The following is a 14,993-nucleotide window of genomic DNA, read 5'->3' as shown; positions in this document are numbered from 1 at the left end:
CTGTTACATCCATCCTTCCTCTCCTCCCTCTCCTGTTACATCCATCCTCCCGGCTGCAGAAGACATCCACGCACCACGGGCAGAGCAGAGGTGGATTCTGGCTCCCTGCGAGCATTTCACGCTCCAGCCAAAAAAAAAAAGGGGGGGGGGGGGGGGTTGCCACAGTTTTTGGCACGGGAAGGACTGGCGGAGATGGGGAGGAAGCTGCTCCACAAGGTGCAAGCCTGCGAGATCAGTGGGAGTCATCTGCTCGGCTCTGTCCCACCGGGTACGTTTTTATATATCCGTAGGTGCCTGAGTACAGCCCTGTCAGCACCCATGGAAGGAGGTGGTCCTGGCTGCAGGCAGGGACCAAGCCTGCTCAGCACACGGAGCCTCTGAGACATGGTGCCCCTAATGCAGAGCTTCTCTGTGGGTCTTTGGGGGGCTTTCAGCCAGGATTTCGGACCATGGGTAAGCCCATCCCATGCTGCTGGGCATCAGAAGGCTGCTCGAAGTCAGTGCATTCAGGTCCTGGCGGTAGGTCTGCAAATTCCTTTATAAATCTGGCCCGCATCTCGTAAGCAGCCGTGGCAACATCTCTTCCCCCAGCCCCGGCCTCACTGTTCCAGGTGTTTTCTTCCGCCTTTGTCTCGTAAGACGATACACAAAGGACAGGCCCCTTCCAGGTCTGGGGGTCTGTGCGCCAAGCCCGCTCCCAGCAGCGCACTAAATCCTGCCCCTCCACGTAATTTAAATCGCAGCAGCGCTTGCGCCTCGAGGAAGGTGGGGGAGGAAGCTGGATCTGAGCATCACCTGGTTAATGAACTTGCTGCGATGCCTCTTCCCCTCCTCTATATACAGCTGTAGGGGCAAATGTTGGGGGGCAGAAGGGTTTGGGTCACCTGAGGGTACTGATGCTGATGGCAGGGTGCTGAGCTTGCAGTGCTCCTGGGGCAGGGCGGTGCTGAGCTGCCGGCACCTCCCATCCCCATCAAGGTGATGAGAAAACCCAAGGAATATTTCCAAAATATTTTTTTTTCTAGTGGGAAGGATGGCTCTTGGAGCAGCTCAGCGAAGCAGGGTGCCCTGCAGGTGCCTGGGGACGGAGGAAGAGCTCAGGGGGTGCATGGCACAGAGGTGAGGGGCGACCACCCCTGTGCTTGGTGCTGAAGGAGGAAACCTCAGGGGTTTTCCTCCTGCTCGTGGGTGCTGTGCGAGAGGCTTGGGTGGCTGGGGACCCCCAGCAGGGGTCCTGCAGGCATGGTCCTTGTGTGCAGGGGCACCGAGGGCAGCCGCCTCTTCGACATCCCCAGGAGCTCCACTCTCTGAGCCTTGGACTGTTTTCACACCTGATTTTAGCCAAGCCAGAGGAACAGCTGCCTCTAGGCAAGGCTTTTTCTTCTTTTTTATTTTCTACTGCCAAGCAGCCTGGAGACATTGGGAGAAAGCTGCATCCCCCAGTGCTCCAGCGAGGAGGACGTGCTGGGAGCCACACAAGCCACTTCCATGGGGGCTTCCAACCTGCTTTTGCAGACCTACAAGACCTGAAGGCCAAGAAGGACCCCAATTCCTGGTCCTAAGGTTATGCAGCCAGCAGTAAACCAGCCTGATCTTGCTCTGGGCAAGGTCTGGTGCTGACTTGGAAGCTCTCCCTGGTGAAGATAACAGTGTTTCCTCCACTTTTCTGGTCAAAGTGATGTTGGAGGTGGTGTGGGGCTGGTTTTGTCCTTGCCTCTTGCAGCCCAGGAGGTGGAATAGGTGATCGGTGCTCTGGCAAAGGAGCTGGAGTCATTATCTGGATCTTGTATGGCTTTGCAAATGCTGCTTGGGTGGTTTTTTTTTGTTGGTTTTTATTTTTTTTTTTACCTGTGAGGTTGTATGTGGATAAAATTAGAAGCATCTTAAGGGGAAAGAAAGTTCCTCAATTAACTCCAAAATACCAGCCATGGAGCTGCCAAAGGGTTAAGGTTTTAGCTGAACTCCTCCTCTTTCTGTGCGCCAGCCTCCCTGGGAAACAGTTTATCAAACTGATATAGAAAAATAAAGAAAATGGCACGCATCTTGTGTTCAAGGGGGATTAACCTCACCGGGAGCATCCATCGCTGGCCCTGTTCCTCAGAGGGGCTCCGGTGGGGAGAGCTGGAGGAAAACCAGGCCGTGATACGTGCTGCAGATGGCATTGCGATCCTGCTTGCTGCAGCAGGCCTTGCAAGGGGGTTTTGGAGCAACTGGAAGCAGACCTGGCTGGGATTCTGGGGGGATAAAATGTGCGTTGGAGTTATTTTGGCCAGGTGAAACTTCTCAGGGCTCCACAAAAAACTCTTCCATTGCATCTCTCTCTTTCAGTGCTAACAGAAACATGTCGGAAGGGCATGGTGAAGTACGAAATTCTGGGAGATGCCCTCTTTTTGCCAGGCAAGTGGTGTTTCTGCTGCTCGCCGCGTGGCGAGCTCCCCTACAGCTGCTCCTCCGGCATAAATCTGACCCGCGAGCTCACCCAATTCATTAGACACTGCCTGTTGAAAAGGCAGTAAATCAGCTAAAACCTCAGTCAGGACTGGCTTTGGCATGTTTTATGGTAGAATTAGAATAACGAATGAGGAGCCGGCTGTTTATGTTAGTTTTGGCTTGCAAGCTGAAGAAAAATTCTGGTGTTGGACTTCGCGATAAACTCTCCACGCTGTAGCGGGCTCTGAGATTGGAAACAACTTCTAAAAGCCTTGAGGGCCCGAGAGGGTGAGGCTGGCACATCATGAGCCTGCTGAGCACCAGGGTGAGGTGAGACACGGGCAGGATGAGACCGCACCGCTGGGGGCTCTCCAAAGCTTGGCGACCTGCAGCCATCTGCTCCTTGGGGCTGGTCTCTATGCCACATGCATGAGGAATATGTGAATCAGCCAAAGTCACGAGTGTCCAGCTATTTCCATGCTCACACTGGCTTATTTACACCTTGCTTGGATGCTTTTGGATTCCTTCATAGCTCGAGGTGGGCCAGCCATCATCTGTCCTTGGTGGGTTTCTTTCTAGCTTCACTCTGATATCCTTTAGGCTCAAATGCGTAAAATGGGCTTTGTGCTGGGGGGCAGGAACTGGGCTGAACTTCACCGGGGCTTTCTCCAACCTGTAACATGGGCCTGGGTGGCTTGTGGTGGAGGTGGATCAGTTTTCCTACCCCCCGAGGAGAAGATACCCTGGAAAAGCGAGATGAGCACATTTCTGGGCTGGTTTTGTCCAACTATACCACCAGAGCAGCTTCCTCTGGTCCCCGTGAAGCCAAGGAAGAGAAAGGAGGCTGTGTGTCTGTATTCACACCGGGGGGAGCATCTTTGGCTCTTTCCTGCTGCAGGCTGAGGTCGCCTGGCAGCCAGGCTCATGGAGAGGTCTTCTCCAGCCAAAATGGCCCAGACTGTAAGTTCAAACCCCAGAGGTTTAGCTGGGACTCTGGTGCTTACACTGTGTGTTATTTGCATCCAGGTGATGTATCACCAGTAGATATCACCTCTTGTCATCACAATTTACTATTGATAACCCAGTAAATTGCAGGTACAAAGTAGTATCTATGATCCAGGCGTGCTACAGTGAATTCCCATTTTCTCACCCCCAGGGTACTGGGAGGGATGAGCACCTTGACCTGCTGCTGTCCTTCCACCACACAAGCCACTGGGGCTCTCCAAATAGCTGGCATCGCCTCCTTGTGCTGAACGCAGGTCTTCACGTAGTCTTATTTTCCCTCTGATGACTGTTCGCAGAGTGGACACTGCTTCATTCAGATCCGAAGTCTCTTTGTCCCTTCTCTCTCTGTTCCAACCCTTTTACCACTGCCAGCTAGCAAAAGCTAAGCAAATGGACCAAAATTTCTGTGCCTCCCCTGTTGAACCAGTGGGCAGGACTTGGTTGTGTCCATGGTCTCACTTTTGTTTCTGCAGTTGCTTGATTTCTTCCAAAGGACCGTAACGCACGTCCCCTTCCCAGCAGAGGAGCCCAGCACACCTTGTTGTTGTTCATCCCTTGGTTCTGCCAGTCTTTGAGCTTCCCTTTTAGACAATTTGAGGTTGCAAAGTGCACGGTTTTGTAGAATGGAGTTCTTCAGGGTTGCACAAAAGTCTCTTCCACCAGGTGGAAAATGAAATGCAGTTCACAGGTGGGTTCTCACGTGCTGGTTGGAAGCAAGGTGAAGGCTTTGTGGAGTGCTGCTTAAAGCATGGGTTTCCAAGTGTTTGCTGTCTGAATGCAAGCTCCAACACCTGGAAAAGCAGGAAACATGCTTACAGCATCTTCCAAGAGTAACTCTGTGCAAAGAGCCCGGGTTGGGTTTGCACAGCAGTGAGCAGAGACGTAGGGATGTGGCAGTTCTCTCCCGACATACCACACAACCATGGGCTTTGCATGTCCGCCTTGGGCTCACTCACATGGATCTGTAGACATGTACCATCTCAGTTCATCTCCCTACTCCTCACCTCTCTGCTCCTTCCCTTGGCAGACACCGAAACATCCCAAGGGTTTTACCCAAACCCAGTGGGAGGTGGTCAACTTCAAGGGGCTGTGGATGAGGTCCTGCAGGTGGCCCACAGCATTCACAACTTCTTGCCACTTCCTAAAACATTTTGAGCCCAAACCATGCCTATGCTCACCTGGCAGGGGCTTCTGGGGCAGGAGAAGCAGGATTTGGAGGAAGGATGGTGTCACGATGGGGCTGCCCATTGCCTCCCCTGGTGCCACCCCAACTCATGGGTCTCTCCCAGACATCCCACAGGCCATCTCCCACGATCGTGCCCTTCTGCCTGCCTTTTCCTCCTTTCCTGTTCCCTGTTGAACCCATCCAGGCCCAGTCCAGGTTTCTCCCGGGACTATTTTGACTACTTTTCTCCTCCCTGGGCTCCGCGGCTGCCGCCTGCCGGTGGGGCTGGCTCAAGGGCAGCCGCCGGCCTTTAGCTCTTTGAAGATTAGGGGCTTTAGCCTGTCTTTAAAGTGAATTTCTCTCCCCCTTCCTCTGTTTTATTATTATAATTGATGACCAGCAAACTTTTCTTTTCCTTTATCTCTTAAATATGTTTCTTTACCCTTAAAAATGCAATATTTCTTTTAACTCAGAATATGGATGAGTCTGTGCCTAGCAGGGCCGCCTTTGCATCATCTGTCAACTTGATCGTGCAAAGCCTCTGTTTTCAGCTGGCATCCAGCGCGGATTTCAAAGCCGTGACTCACCAGTTCTTTGCAGAGTTAGGACCGAAAGAGAAGGTAAAACAAAATAATGCATGAAAACCTCTTTACATCGTTAATTACGAAATTTTATTCTGGGAGGCCTTGTGCCGGTGCTATCAGGGAGTTTTGCACAGGAAGGATTAAAATCGTCGCAAGATTTCAGGAGCGAGGGCTGCAAAATGAATGGTTGCTCCTTGGAAAACATCAGTTGGGAGAAATAAAATGACTGCAAGTGAAGTTGGGAGGCCAAGATGCAAACTTTTTTATTTTTAAAAAGTGTACGGCAGGAAAGGGGGAGGGCATTTGAATCATTTTTTAAGTAGTCAAAACATTGCATTTCCATACAATGCGTGTATGCTTAAGTAGTAAATGCTAGAAACTGAAATTGCTTTCTTTCTCTGCACGCGTTTGTATAAATAGCAAAATCAAGCCCACTTTCAGAATGAAAAATCTGTTGAATTGATGAACAGAAATCTGTTCTCTGAAAATGCGAGCAACATTTTCTCCTGAGCAATATAATTTAACCAGAAAGATCTTTTCTTTGAAATGCTTGTGTTTTTTTTGTTTGTTTGGTTTTGGTTTTGTTTTGTTTTGTTTTTTGTATTTTTATACCGTGGCTGATGCCATGAGCTGGAAGGGGGTCGGAACTTCTGCACTGCCTGCCTCCGGTGGCTCCTGTTACGGGATCCCAGGCTTCAGGGCTTTAACGAAGACAACTCTCCAAATAGTGTCAAAGGAGTATGCCCATAGCAGCTTAACGTTTCCTCTGTTGTCAGCTCTTTTTATGACACCTTATCATATGCATCTTAAATCCGCGTGCAGAGAAGGCAGGAATTAAAAATGAGCGTTTGGAGCCGGCTGATGAGCGCCGGTGCTCCCCGCGGGGTGGTGGCAGGATCCTACTGATGGGAGGGATGCTTCCTACGGGCTGTTCCTGCCCAGAGGCAGGGCAGGGCTTCCAGCCCCACTGATTTTAAAATGTCATGGTCTAGGATGGGGCTGTTCTAACCCTATAGAGGCTTTACCCCAAGGGCTTTCGAGCCAGGCTGGGCGATGGCACCCACATGGGACCCATCGAGATGGAGGCATCTCATGGTTAAATGCCACCCATGGTGCCAGGAGGTGGGTGGGTTGCAGAGGCTCTCGGAGCTCTGGTGAGTGCCTTTGCCTCTTATAAAGCTTTTGCCTGTGCTGTAGGGGAGCCTGGGAGAGGCTTGTGCTGCTGGGCAATGCTCTGGCCAAGCACACGCCTGTTGCTCCAGCTCCAGACTCGGTGTTTCATTCCTTGCTCCTCATCCCCAGCACGCTTATTTGGCGATCCCGAGGAATCTGGGTTTGACGTAATGCCTGCTCAACGCCTTCTGGACCACAAGGCATTTTTAAAAGAGAATTTGTGAACAGCTGCTGATGGAAAGCACTTTGCGATGTCAAGCACTAACGAAGAGCTGGGATTTCAGGGCTGGCCATCCTTCGTAGCCAAGGGTAAGGCGCAGGAGGGGCGTGAAGCAGCGGTGTGAGGTGCACGAGGCACAGAGCCTGGGTATGACCAAACTCTACCGAACCGTCTTTTCCTCTTACCAGCTGGTTTCTGCCGTTATGCCTTTCGTCAGGCACCAACATTCTCCAAAGCTTGATGTGCGTTGGCACCTCTAGCCTCAATTCTGGTGCTGCCAGGGCACCGTGCCGGCTGTTCCCCACACCGTGGCCATGTGAAATGTGTCCCTTCACTAGGACATTTCATCACCAAAGCCTCTTTGGCCAGAAGACACCTTGCTCGCCACCAAGAACCGCCTGAAAGGGGTTGAAATGTTTTCTTAAAATCTGAGAAACGTGCAACGTGGGTGCTTAACAACACTGAAATGTGGCCCTGTAGAACAGTCTTATGCTGCTGGGTGCTTGAATTTAGCACTCCTCAAACCCTCCTCGTGTGGTGGGGTGGGGGAACCCGACATAAAGCAGAAGGTGTGAGGTGGGGAAGGGAATGCCCGAAGGAGACAGCGGGGCAGCCACCGGGGCTCGGTGGCTGTTGCCTTATCTTCACCCCAAAAAGAGGAGGGTTCCTGCTGGAACACCCCGGGCTCTTCTCCTCGTCTCAGGGTCTGGGAATGGGAGCTTTGCAGTAGCTCCAGGCTCTTCGGCTACTACCAACACATGGTGGTAAATCCATTGGGGTCCTCGGTGGCCTTGTTCCCTCATGGGCACCACTCTGCTGCTGGGATAGGCGCTGCAGAAGGAAGGAGGTGGCGTTAAAAGCAGGGTGCGAGTCAGAGGGAGCTGGGCCACAGCTCTTAGCAGGGCTGTCCCTGCCCAACCGGGCACCAATTTCTCTCAGGGGGGGGCTTTGGGGCCACCACCATCAGCAGCAACAGGCCCAGGCTGGATCTGTGCCCGCGAGGGGAGATGAAAAGCTGGGTTAGGGGCCTGCAGAGCCCACCCAGGGCCCTGCGGCAGGCGCGGTGCCAGGGGGGCAGCTGGGCACACAGGCTGTGGAGAGACCTCATCGAGAGCCTGTTTGGTTTGTCTGGCGTGACACGCAGAACCTGAGTTATTATTTGATCCCGCGCTGAGTAATAACCAGATAAATGGGCCTGCAGATTTCCAAATAAACACTTTAATAAATGACGGGTGAATTAAAGGAGAGCTGCTCCCCCCCCCCCCTTCCCTTGCTCCCAATATTAATGTTCAAACGCAGGCGGGCAGTGTCTAACAGAGCCCTGGGTACTGTAAATACATTTCTTGCACTGTCACACATAAACACTGGAGAGACGGAGATCAAAAGGTCTCGCTGCGCGGAGCAGGGCGGCGTGATGAAGTGAACGTGGTGCTTTGTGGCTGGGCTGGGGTGATGGGACGCCAGAGAATAACAGACTGCCTGGAGACGTAGGAGCCCAGAAGGCCTGGGGGGCCTCAAAGGGGGGAAAAAAAAAAATCCCCACTAGCAGCAGGAAAAATAAATAATTCCGTTATCTCTGATGAATTTCTGCCTTTGATCTGGTTTTTCCTCTCCCTCGCGCTGCCTTTTCGCTCCCCCACCTCCCCCCTGGACGCTTTTTTTTTTTTCCCCCTTCCCCTCTCGCGGTTTGATTTATCCCGCGGCCGGCTCGGGGAGCCTGACGGGTGCTGATGAATGGGCAGAGCTTGTCTGCCCCTCGCCCCAAGCCGGCGTCGGCCAGGACATCCCCGGCTTCTTTTCACGGCCCAAAAAGCCGGCGTCCTGCCAGGCAGCAGCATGCCACCGCCGGGTGGGTGCGTTGGTTGGGCTGCCCTCCATCGGGATGATGCTTTCCCCCCTGGGCGCACAAAGCCCAGCCTTCCCCGGCCCCAGGGTTACCGAGCTTAACCCTGCCAGCTGCTAAATAATTGGGTGTTTCTTCCACAGCCAGTGCCTCCTTTCTGAGCCAGCAGAGGCCACGTGGGTGCCTCTGATATTTCCCTGCAACGTTGCCAAAAAAAAAATAGAGAGAAGATGGGGTTCTGGGGGCAGAGCATGGTGGAAGTGGGCCGGGTCGGGAGGGTGGCACGGGACAGGTCTGTCTGCTCCCCTGGGGCTCGCACGGGGATGGGATGGGATGGGATGGGATGGGATGGGATGGGATGGGATGGGATGGGATGGGATGGGATGGGATGGAGGCTCCGAGGAAGAGAAGGGAGGGATGGCACCAAGGTGGCTTGGGGCGTTTCTGTTTGCACAGAGGAATTTCTCAAGGGTTGTGCGGTCAGTAAGCTCACGAAGGCTGCTAGAAATTAAATATTTCCAGCCTAATCCTCAGCAAAATGTGCATGACCTGTGGAAGTTTGTAGGTAACTTAAAGGATGCCCTAAAGCCCTGCCATCAGAGGCACCCACCACCGGACATCCCAGTGCTCCTGCTGCTCCGAGAGTTTGGTGTCCACAGCACTGGGCAGCACTGTCCCCAGGCCTGGAGGACCACCGGGTAAATGCAACGAATTAATACAAATAGGTTATATGGAGTTATTATGTTTGCTACTTGAAATTAAAGCTCTTTCTAGTCAGGAGTCCCTCAAGCCAGCTGCCTGTGCTGTGAGATACTTTCCCTGCTTATTGTGTATAAGGAATGGACGCTTGTATTTCTTTCATAAATAAATAGATAAATTTCTTTATCCATGGATAGGAACTTTTGGTGTTAAAAATATATATATAATTCTGATTTAGAATAGAATAGTTTTCCCATTGAATTTCCCTAAAATGATTGTTTTCAACAACCAACCAACAACCAAAATGTTGTACGGTGGTGAAGGTGCCTGCTGTGTTTCCCTAGCATCGCTTTCGTTCTTTGTTTCCATTTGTCTACGCTACACAAGTGTAATATGCTCTGTTATACGTAATGTAACAGCACGTAGAGAAAAAGTGATAGTTTTCTAGAAACAAACAGGAGCCATCAAAATGGCTTTAGCACAACAAACTGTTTGTTTTTTAACTTGTTGCAAAGTTTAATCAAGAGCAACACATTAACATGCAAAACATGTCCTTGAAAAATCCCTCTTCTGATGTTAATTACTAGGGTTATTAGTGCTGATACTAATCAATGGTCCAAATAGGTTACAAATGAAGTCAGAAAAGCCCCTCAGATTTCAATTCAGATGGAAAATACCCCACATCCCAGTAAGATTCTGGTTCAGACGGCAAAACATTTTGCGGATTATTTGCTTTGAGCCTGCCCTGCAGAGCAGCTGTAGGGCTCCTCTGATTGTGACCAAGCTCAGGATGTGCTGAGCAGCACGGCTGCTGAAGATCCAGAACTGAGGAGGGCTAATTAGCTGAGCAGCCTGCAGGTAATTAGGGAAAGGGCAGGGCTGCCCCTCCCTGGGGTGGTGGGGCTGCTGGATATGGCTGGGTGCCAGCAAGGGGGGATTTCCCCGAGGGAGAAATCCACATTTCACGTCCTGGGGAGGACGATGTGTCAGGGGAAAGGTGCTTGGTGGTGCTGGTCTGGGGAGAGGCGTGCTCTGCCCTGGGTGCTGCTGGTGCCAGGGGGGATGTCTGGCTTTGGTGCGGGATGGGTCTGCAGGTGAGTGCCCGAGGGACTGAGGGGCAGGATTAAATCCTCTTTGCAGGGGTTATAGTGGGGCCCACCAGCAGGCTGAGGTTGCTCCGAGGCTCTCAGAGGGAAGAGCTCCTCTTCCAGCTAACCCAGGAGACCAGGTGGGTAATGTACAAACCCTAGAAGACCTCAGCTGTCTCCAGAAGAGAAAGTAAGAATTAGATATTTTTAGTTTTATGTGTGTTTTTCCCTCATTTTCCTAGACCAAGGTGGACAAAGTGAGATGGGAATGCAGCCTTTGGGCAGCCCTGTAGAAGCAAGGGGAGAGGCATTGTCTCTGCTGGCGTTTAATAAGGAGAGGCAGGGGCTGAAATGTGCCTGGTTGGGGGTGATGTGCTGGTGGCTGTGCCCTGCTGGGGGTGATGGATGGCAAGGAAAGGCTTGCTCCTTCTCCACCAGCCTCTTTTTGGGGAAAACTCTCAGATCCTTCGGGTGAAGGAGTCCTTGGTGAGCAGAGCACTCCGCATTGGGAGCGGTGATACGTGCTCTATAAAAATAAGTTTAACATAGCAGATGGTTTGGAAGGAGACTTGAAATACGTGGTGCTGTAGCAATGGGGACTGACCTGAGCATCTATACCTCAGCTCCCCAGCCTCAGGCAGGAGGAGGCAGTTGGCCAAACCTATTTGGAAGGCCAGGTCCGAGCACTCTGCGGAGTGACAAGCAGAGCCAGCCCCGGCTGCCACCCCTCCCGGCAGCCTTATCTCCCCCCGAACATCAGAGAAGTGATCTTGCTCCCGAGGCTGGGACCTGACAGCCTTGTACATTAGCACTTTTTTTAAGCGATGTCCACTTTTGAAATAGTACCTGTCCCGAGAGTGGTCACTTCGTTTGACAAGTGCTGGCGATGACAGCTGGACGCGGTGTTACAAACTCCAGCCTTCTGCTCGCCCTTGCTCCAGCCCCGCTCGCCGTCCCCAGGGGAGGAGGGCACGGAGAGCTGCCTTCGCCTTCTGGTCGAGACGTTTGTACGCTGTGCCGTGGGCCAAGGTCTGTTCGGGCTTTGGATGCGGGCTGCTCTCCCGCAGGACGTGCGTGTGGAGCATCGGCAGGCTGTGCAGGTGGAAGTGGGGTTTCCCAAAAGGAGTACCTCCACCTCCCCTTCAGCTCTTCCAGGCTTGTTCCTCTCCCCTGTTTTAGGTCTCAATCCCTTTTCCTTGCCCATCCTGTGCCATTCTCCATGGCTCAGGTACATCCCATTCAGATCTGTGTTTCTCCCCATGTCCTCCACCCCCCTTTGTCAGCTCCCCCAGCTCTCTGCTCCTTCCCCATCACGTCTGCCAAGCAGCATCTCCCCACCCCGACCTGTCCTTGCAGGCTGGCTCGGTGACAGCCCTGCCACTTCGCCTGTCCCACTCGACACCTACCCTCCCTGGGGGTGTGTAAGGAAAGGTTGGACGTGGTGCTTGGGGACGTGGTTCAGTGGTGACATTGGCGGTAGGGGGATGGTTGGACCGGATGGTCTTGAAGGTCTTTTCCAACTTTAGCGATTCCTGGCTGTCCCCCTGTTGAGAACCACCCCCCCTTGGCAGCTGCCACGTGTCCCTTTGGATATTTCCCCCCGCCCAGCCCCCGGTTAGGAAGCAGACAACTGGCACAGCCCAAGCTGAGCCTGCAATTTCCCAGCTCATAAAAACATGAGCTTCCTTCAGCCCCGGGTCTCCGCCAGGTCGTCCCCACGCGAGCCCTACGCCTCCTCCCCGGGGCTCCCCCAAAATATTTTGTGACACCAGCCACGAGCTGGGCTTTTATTGCTCCATATGTTGGAGGCGCATGGAAAAACACACAGGAGAAGTCCCCGTGGTGAGGGAGTGAAAAGCCACCGAGTTTACGGGGTGTTGCAAATAATCCGAGGCAAAACAAATGTTTTCGGCCGACCCGGCTGCCAATTGTTTTAAACGTGGAAAAACAGGCCAAGGGGCAGCTGTTAATGGGCCAGTAATTTTCTTCCTTTCTGGACACCCTGGAGCAGCAGATCTCAAATATTCCTTGGGAAAGGAGTTGAGCACGGGGGGCTTTTTATTGAGCAAACCACGAGGCAGCGCTGGCTCACCCTCGAGGAGCGCAGCTCCTTCCAGCGCGGGGTTTTATGAGCAATAACCTGCCCGCGGAGCCGTGCGGCCGGGCTCGGGGCTCGCTGGTGGTGCTGGCTTTTATAAGGCACCGCGGGGGCTCGCAACAGACGTGCTTTTGGTAGAGCAGTCCATTAAACAACGCAACCTGAGCTGAGCAGCCGTGGGGGACCGAGCCCTCGGGACCTCGCCGAGCCGACCCCTCTGCTTCTGGAATAAACCCAGCAGCATCCCACTTACAGCACGAGCATGCACAGGGAGGCTAATGCACTGCTGCAGGGGAGGTCAAGGAGGAAAAGACCCAGGCTGGCTTTTTTCCGGAGCACTCAGTTGTTGCTGCAGCGCCCAAAATGCTGCCAGTCCTCCTGGGTTTATTGCTGGCGCTGGGGTTTTAGGGTTTCTGGGATCCCCCTCGAGAAGGTTTCCTTTTCCAGGAGTTGGTGCGATCTTCTGGGTGTGCCACATCAGTCTGTAGCCTGTATTTGATCTGTTGGATGCTCTTCTGCTCCCTGTCGGGGCTGGGGAGGAAAATGGGTAGCCATGGAAAATGTTTCAGGCTTGCTTGTGCTGAGGCTGGTGCTGGTTGCAGTTCTCGCCCATGTCTGTGTTTGGAAATATGACAGGCTTGGCAATAAGGGGACATTGTGCCAGAGGGCTTGGTGCTCCCACAATTTCAGTAAACTCCATTCCCCCTTGACTCAGAATCGCTCACATCCCCGTAGCTCCCTACCAGCCTGCTCCGTCTGCTCTGGAGCCATCCTTCCTCTTAAAACATTTTAGTTGTCTCAGTTTTTGAGGTCTTTATTCAAGCTGAATTACTTTAGGGCAAAATATCTTGATGAGTCCACGGATTAAAGAAGTTTGCAATTTACTTACAAAAACAGGGTGTTTTGTTCTGGGCAGGATAACACCACTCAAGCTCCTTCTGCGCTAAAATCTTGCACAGAGACCACCTATTGCAGTCCTGAGCCAGAAAGCTTCTCCTTGCCAGCTTGAAAACCACTTCTTTTACTCATTTATGATCCGGGTTGCAGGTCTCCGGGTGGATGAGAAATTTAAGGACGGTTATCCCGGTCCACGAGGGGGTCTGGGACCTGGGGCTGAGCACCCGCAGCATCCCGCGGTCCAGCGCTGGTCCCCGGGGGATGCCGCAGCTGGGGGGTTTCCATGGGGACGGGGAGATGCTGAGTTGGGGACGAGGTTTGGTGCCCCTCCGTGCGGCAGGGGACGAGGCGCTGGGGTCTCAGCACCCCGCAGGGGCTGGGAAGGGGGGGTCTCGGGGCAGGCTGCCCCCGGCCCCGCTCAGCAAGGCGGCCCTACGGGGGCTGCTGGGGGGCTTTGGGCAAAGGGTGCGGGTGACATCTTGTGGTGGTGGCTCCTCTCCGGGGCTGTGCAGTGATGCTGCTGCAACAGCAGAGGCTGCTCGGCCATTTCGGCTCAAATCGGGGCCGGCGATGGGGAGAGGAGAGCACCTTGGGCTGAAGCCAGGCGTGCCTGGGCATCGCTGCGAGGTTTCCCCACTGGCTGTTTCTTTTTTTTCTTTTTCATCCGTGGCGTAAGGATGGAGTGGTGGGAAGTGCTGGAGGAGCTGCTTGGACAGAAACCCAAAGGTCGGAGGCTTTCCCAGGTCCGTGCCCCGCAGGGTGCCTCCGTTTTGGTGATGCTGTGCAGCCCTTGTCCTCCCCGGTGGGCAAAAACCCACCGAGGGGCTGTCGTTAAACCCAAACTCACAGCTGTGAGGTGCAGCTGAAGGTAGAGAAATCAGTGGGATCAAGAGGGGCTGCAAACCTTCTGGAAGAAGAGGGCTGTCTATGCGGGGAGCTAAACACCATGGATGTCCGTGGGCTGCTGGCCCCAGCAGCTGAGGCAGGACTCGGTGTCCCCCCTGCCTGGTGCTTGCTGGTGTGGGGAGGAGGATGCTGAGCCAGCTGGGCGTCTGCCTAGCCCCTTGTTGCTGGTTTTGATGGACAGCAACAATTTTTTAGTTTCTTTTTCCAGCAGGGCAGAGCAGCTCTGGCAGCAGACAAGGGGTAAGGTGATGCTGGGGTTTGGTACCCTCAGGTCTCAGGGCATCTGCTCCTCGGTCCTGACATCCCTTTGCACAGCTCAAGCCTTAGGGATGTTTTGTGCTGCCTGCTTCCTTGCTGTTGGTGTTTTGAACCTTTGTTTATGTGAAGCTACCTTCGTTCACCTTTTTTTGGAGTGGCACGAGGTCTCTGGTGCATTCCCCAAAGCTTTTTTGGGGGTAGGACCTCCTGAATTCATCCAACTCTGACTGCAAGCAGGACTTGGGGTGCAGCTAGGATTTTCTACGTGATGGAGGGCTGCGGAGACCACGGTGCTACGGTTAAATGGATTTCAGAGTGCTGCAGGGGAGGAGCTGGGGGTGAGTCCCCATCCTGGGGGTCACAGCTCTCCCCTCCTGCCCACGGACCCTCGTGGGGTCAGGTCTGGCCCACAGCGAGCTCTGAGAGCTCCTCTTGGGGTGGCTGAGCTGGTGGGGGGTTAATGGGTCGAGAAGGCTCCAGCTTCCTCGGCAGGTGGAGGGGTTTAACTCTGCCCCGCCGCAGCCACCGTTTTTCTGCTCGGGCGGGCAGGAGGCTTAAAATGGCACTTTGGCTGGCAGAAAGATGGGGGCCAGGGGAAGGGCGAGGAAGAAAGCTTTTTACTGCCAA

General features: G+C 53.6%; 1 long non-coding RNA gene across 6 annotated transcripts in view; it reads left to right on the top strand.

Moving 5' to 3' along the window:
- LOC310883279 overlaps positions 1 to 8,660 on the top strand; it is a 34,799-nt gene extending 26,139 nt beyond the window's left edge. For 3 of the 6 annotated variants that reach the window (XR_014573444.1, XR_014573445.1, XR_014573448.1), the window contains 2 exons: positions 5,074 to 5,220; positions 6,487 to 8,660. This is a non-coding gene — a long non-coding RNA (uncharacterized lncRNA). Of the gene's footprint in view, positions 1 to 2,328; positions 3,520 to 5,073; positions 5,221 to 6,486 lie in introns of those variants that run through there. The other 3 variants (XR_014573447.1, XR_014573446.1, XR_014573449.1) reach the window with 3 other exon arrangements.
- The last annotated feature ends 6,333 nt before the right edge of the window (positions 8,661 to 14,993 follow it).

The sequence above is a fragment of the Anser anser genome, assembly GCF_964211835.1.
Source record: "Anser anser genome assembly, chromosome: 18".
NCBI lineage: Eukaryota > Metazoa > Chordata > Aves > Anseriformes > Anatidae > Anser > Anser anser.
The sequence above is the reverse complement of the archived record's forward strand: the minus strand, read 5'-3'. Positions and strand labels throughout refer to the sequence as shown.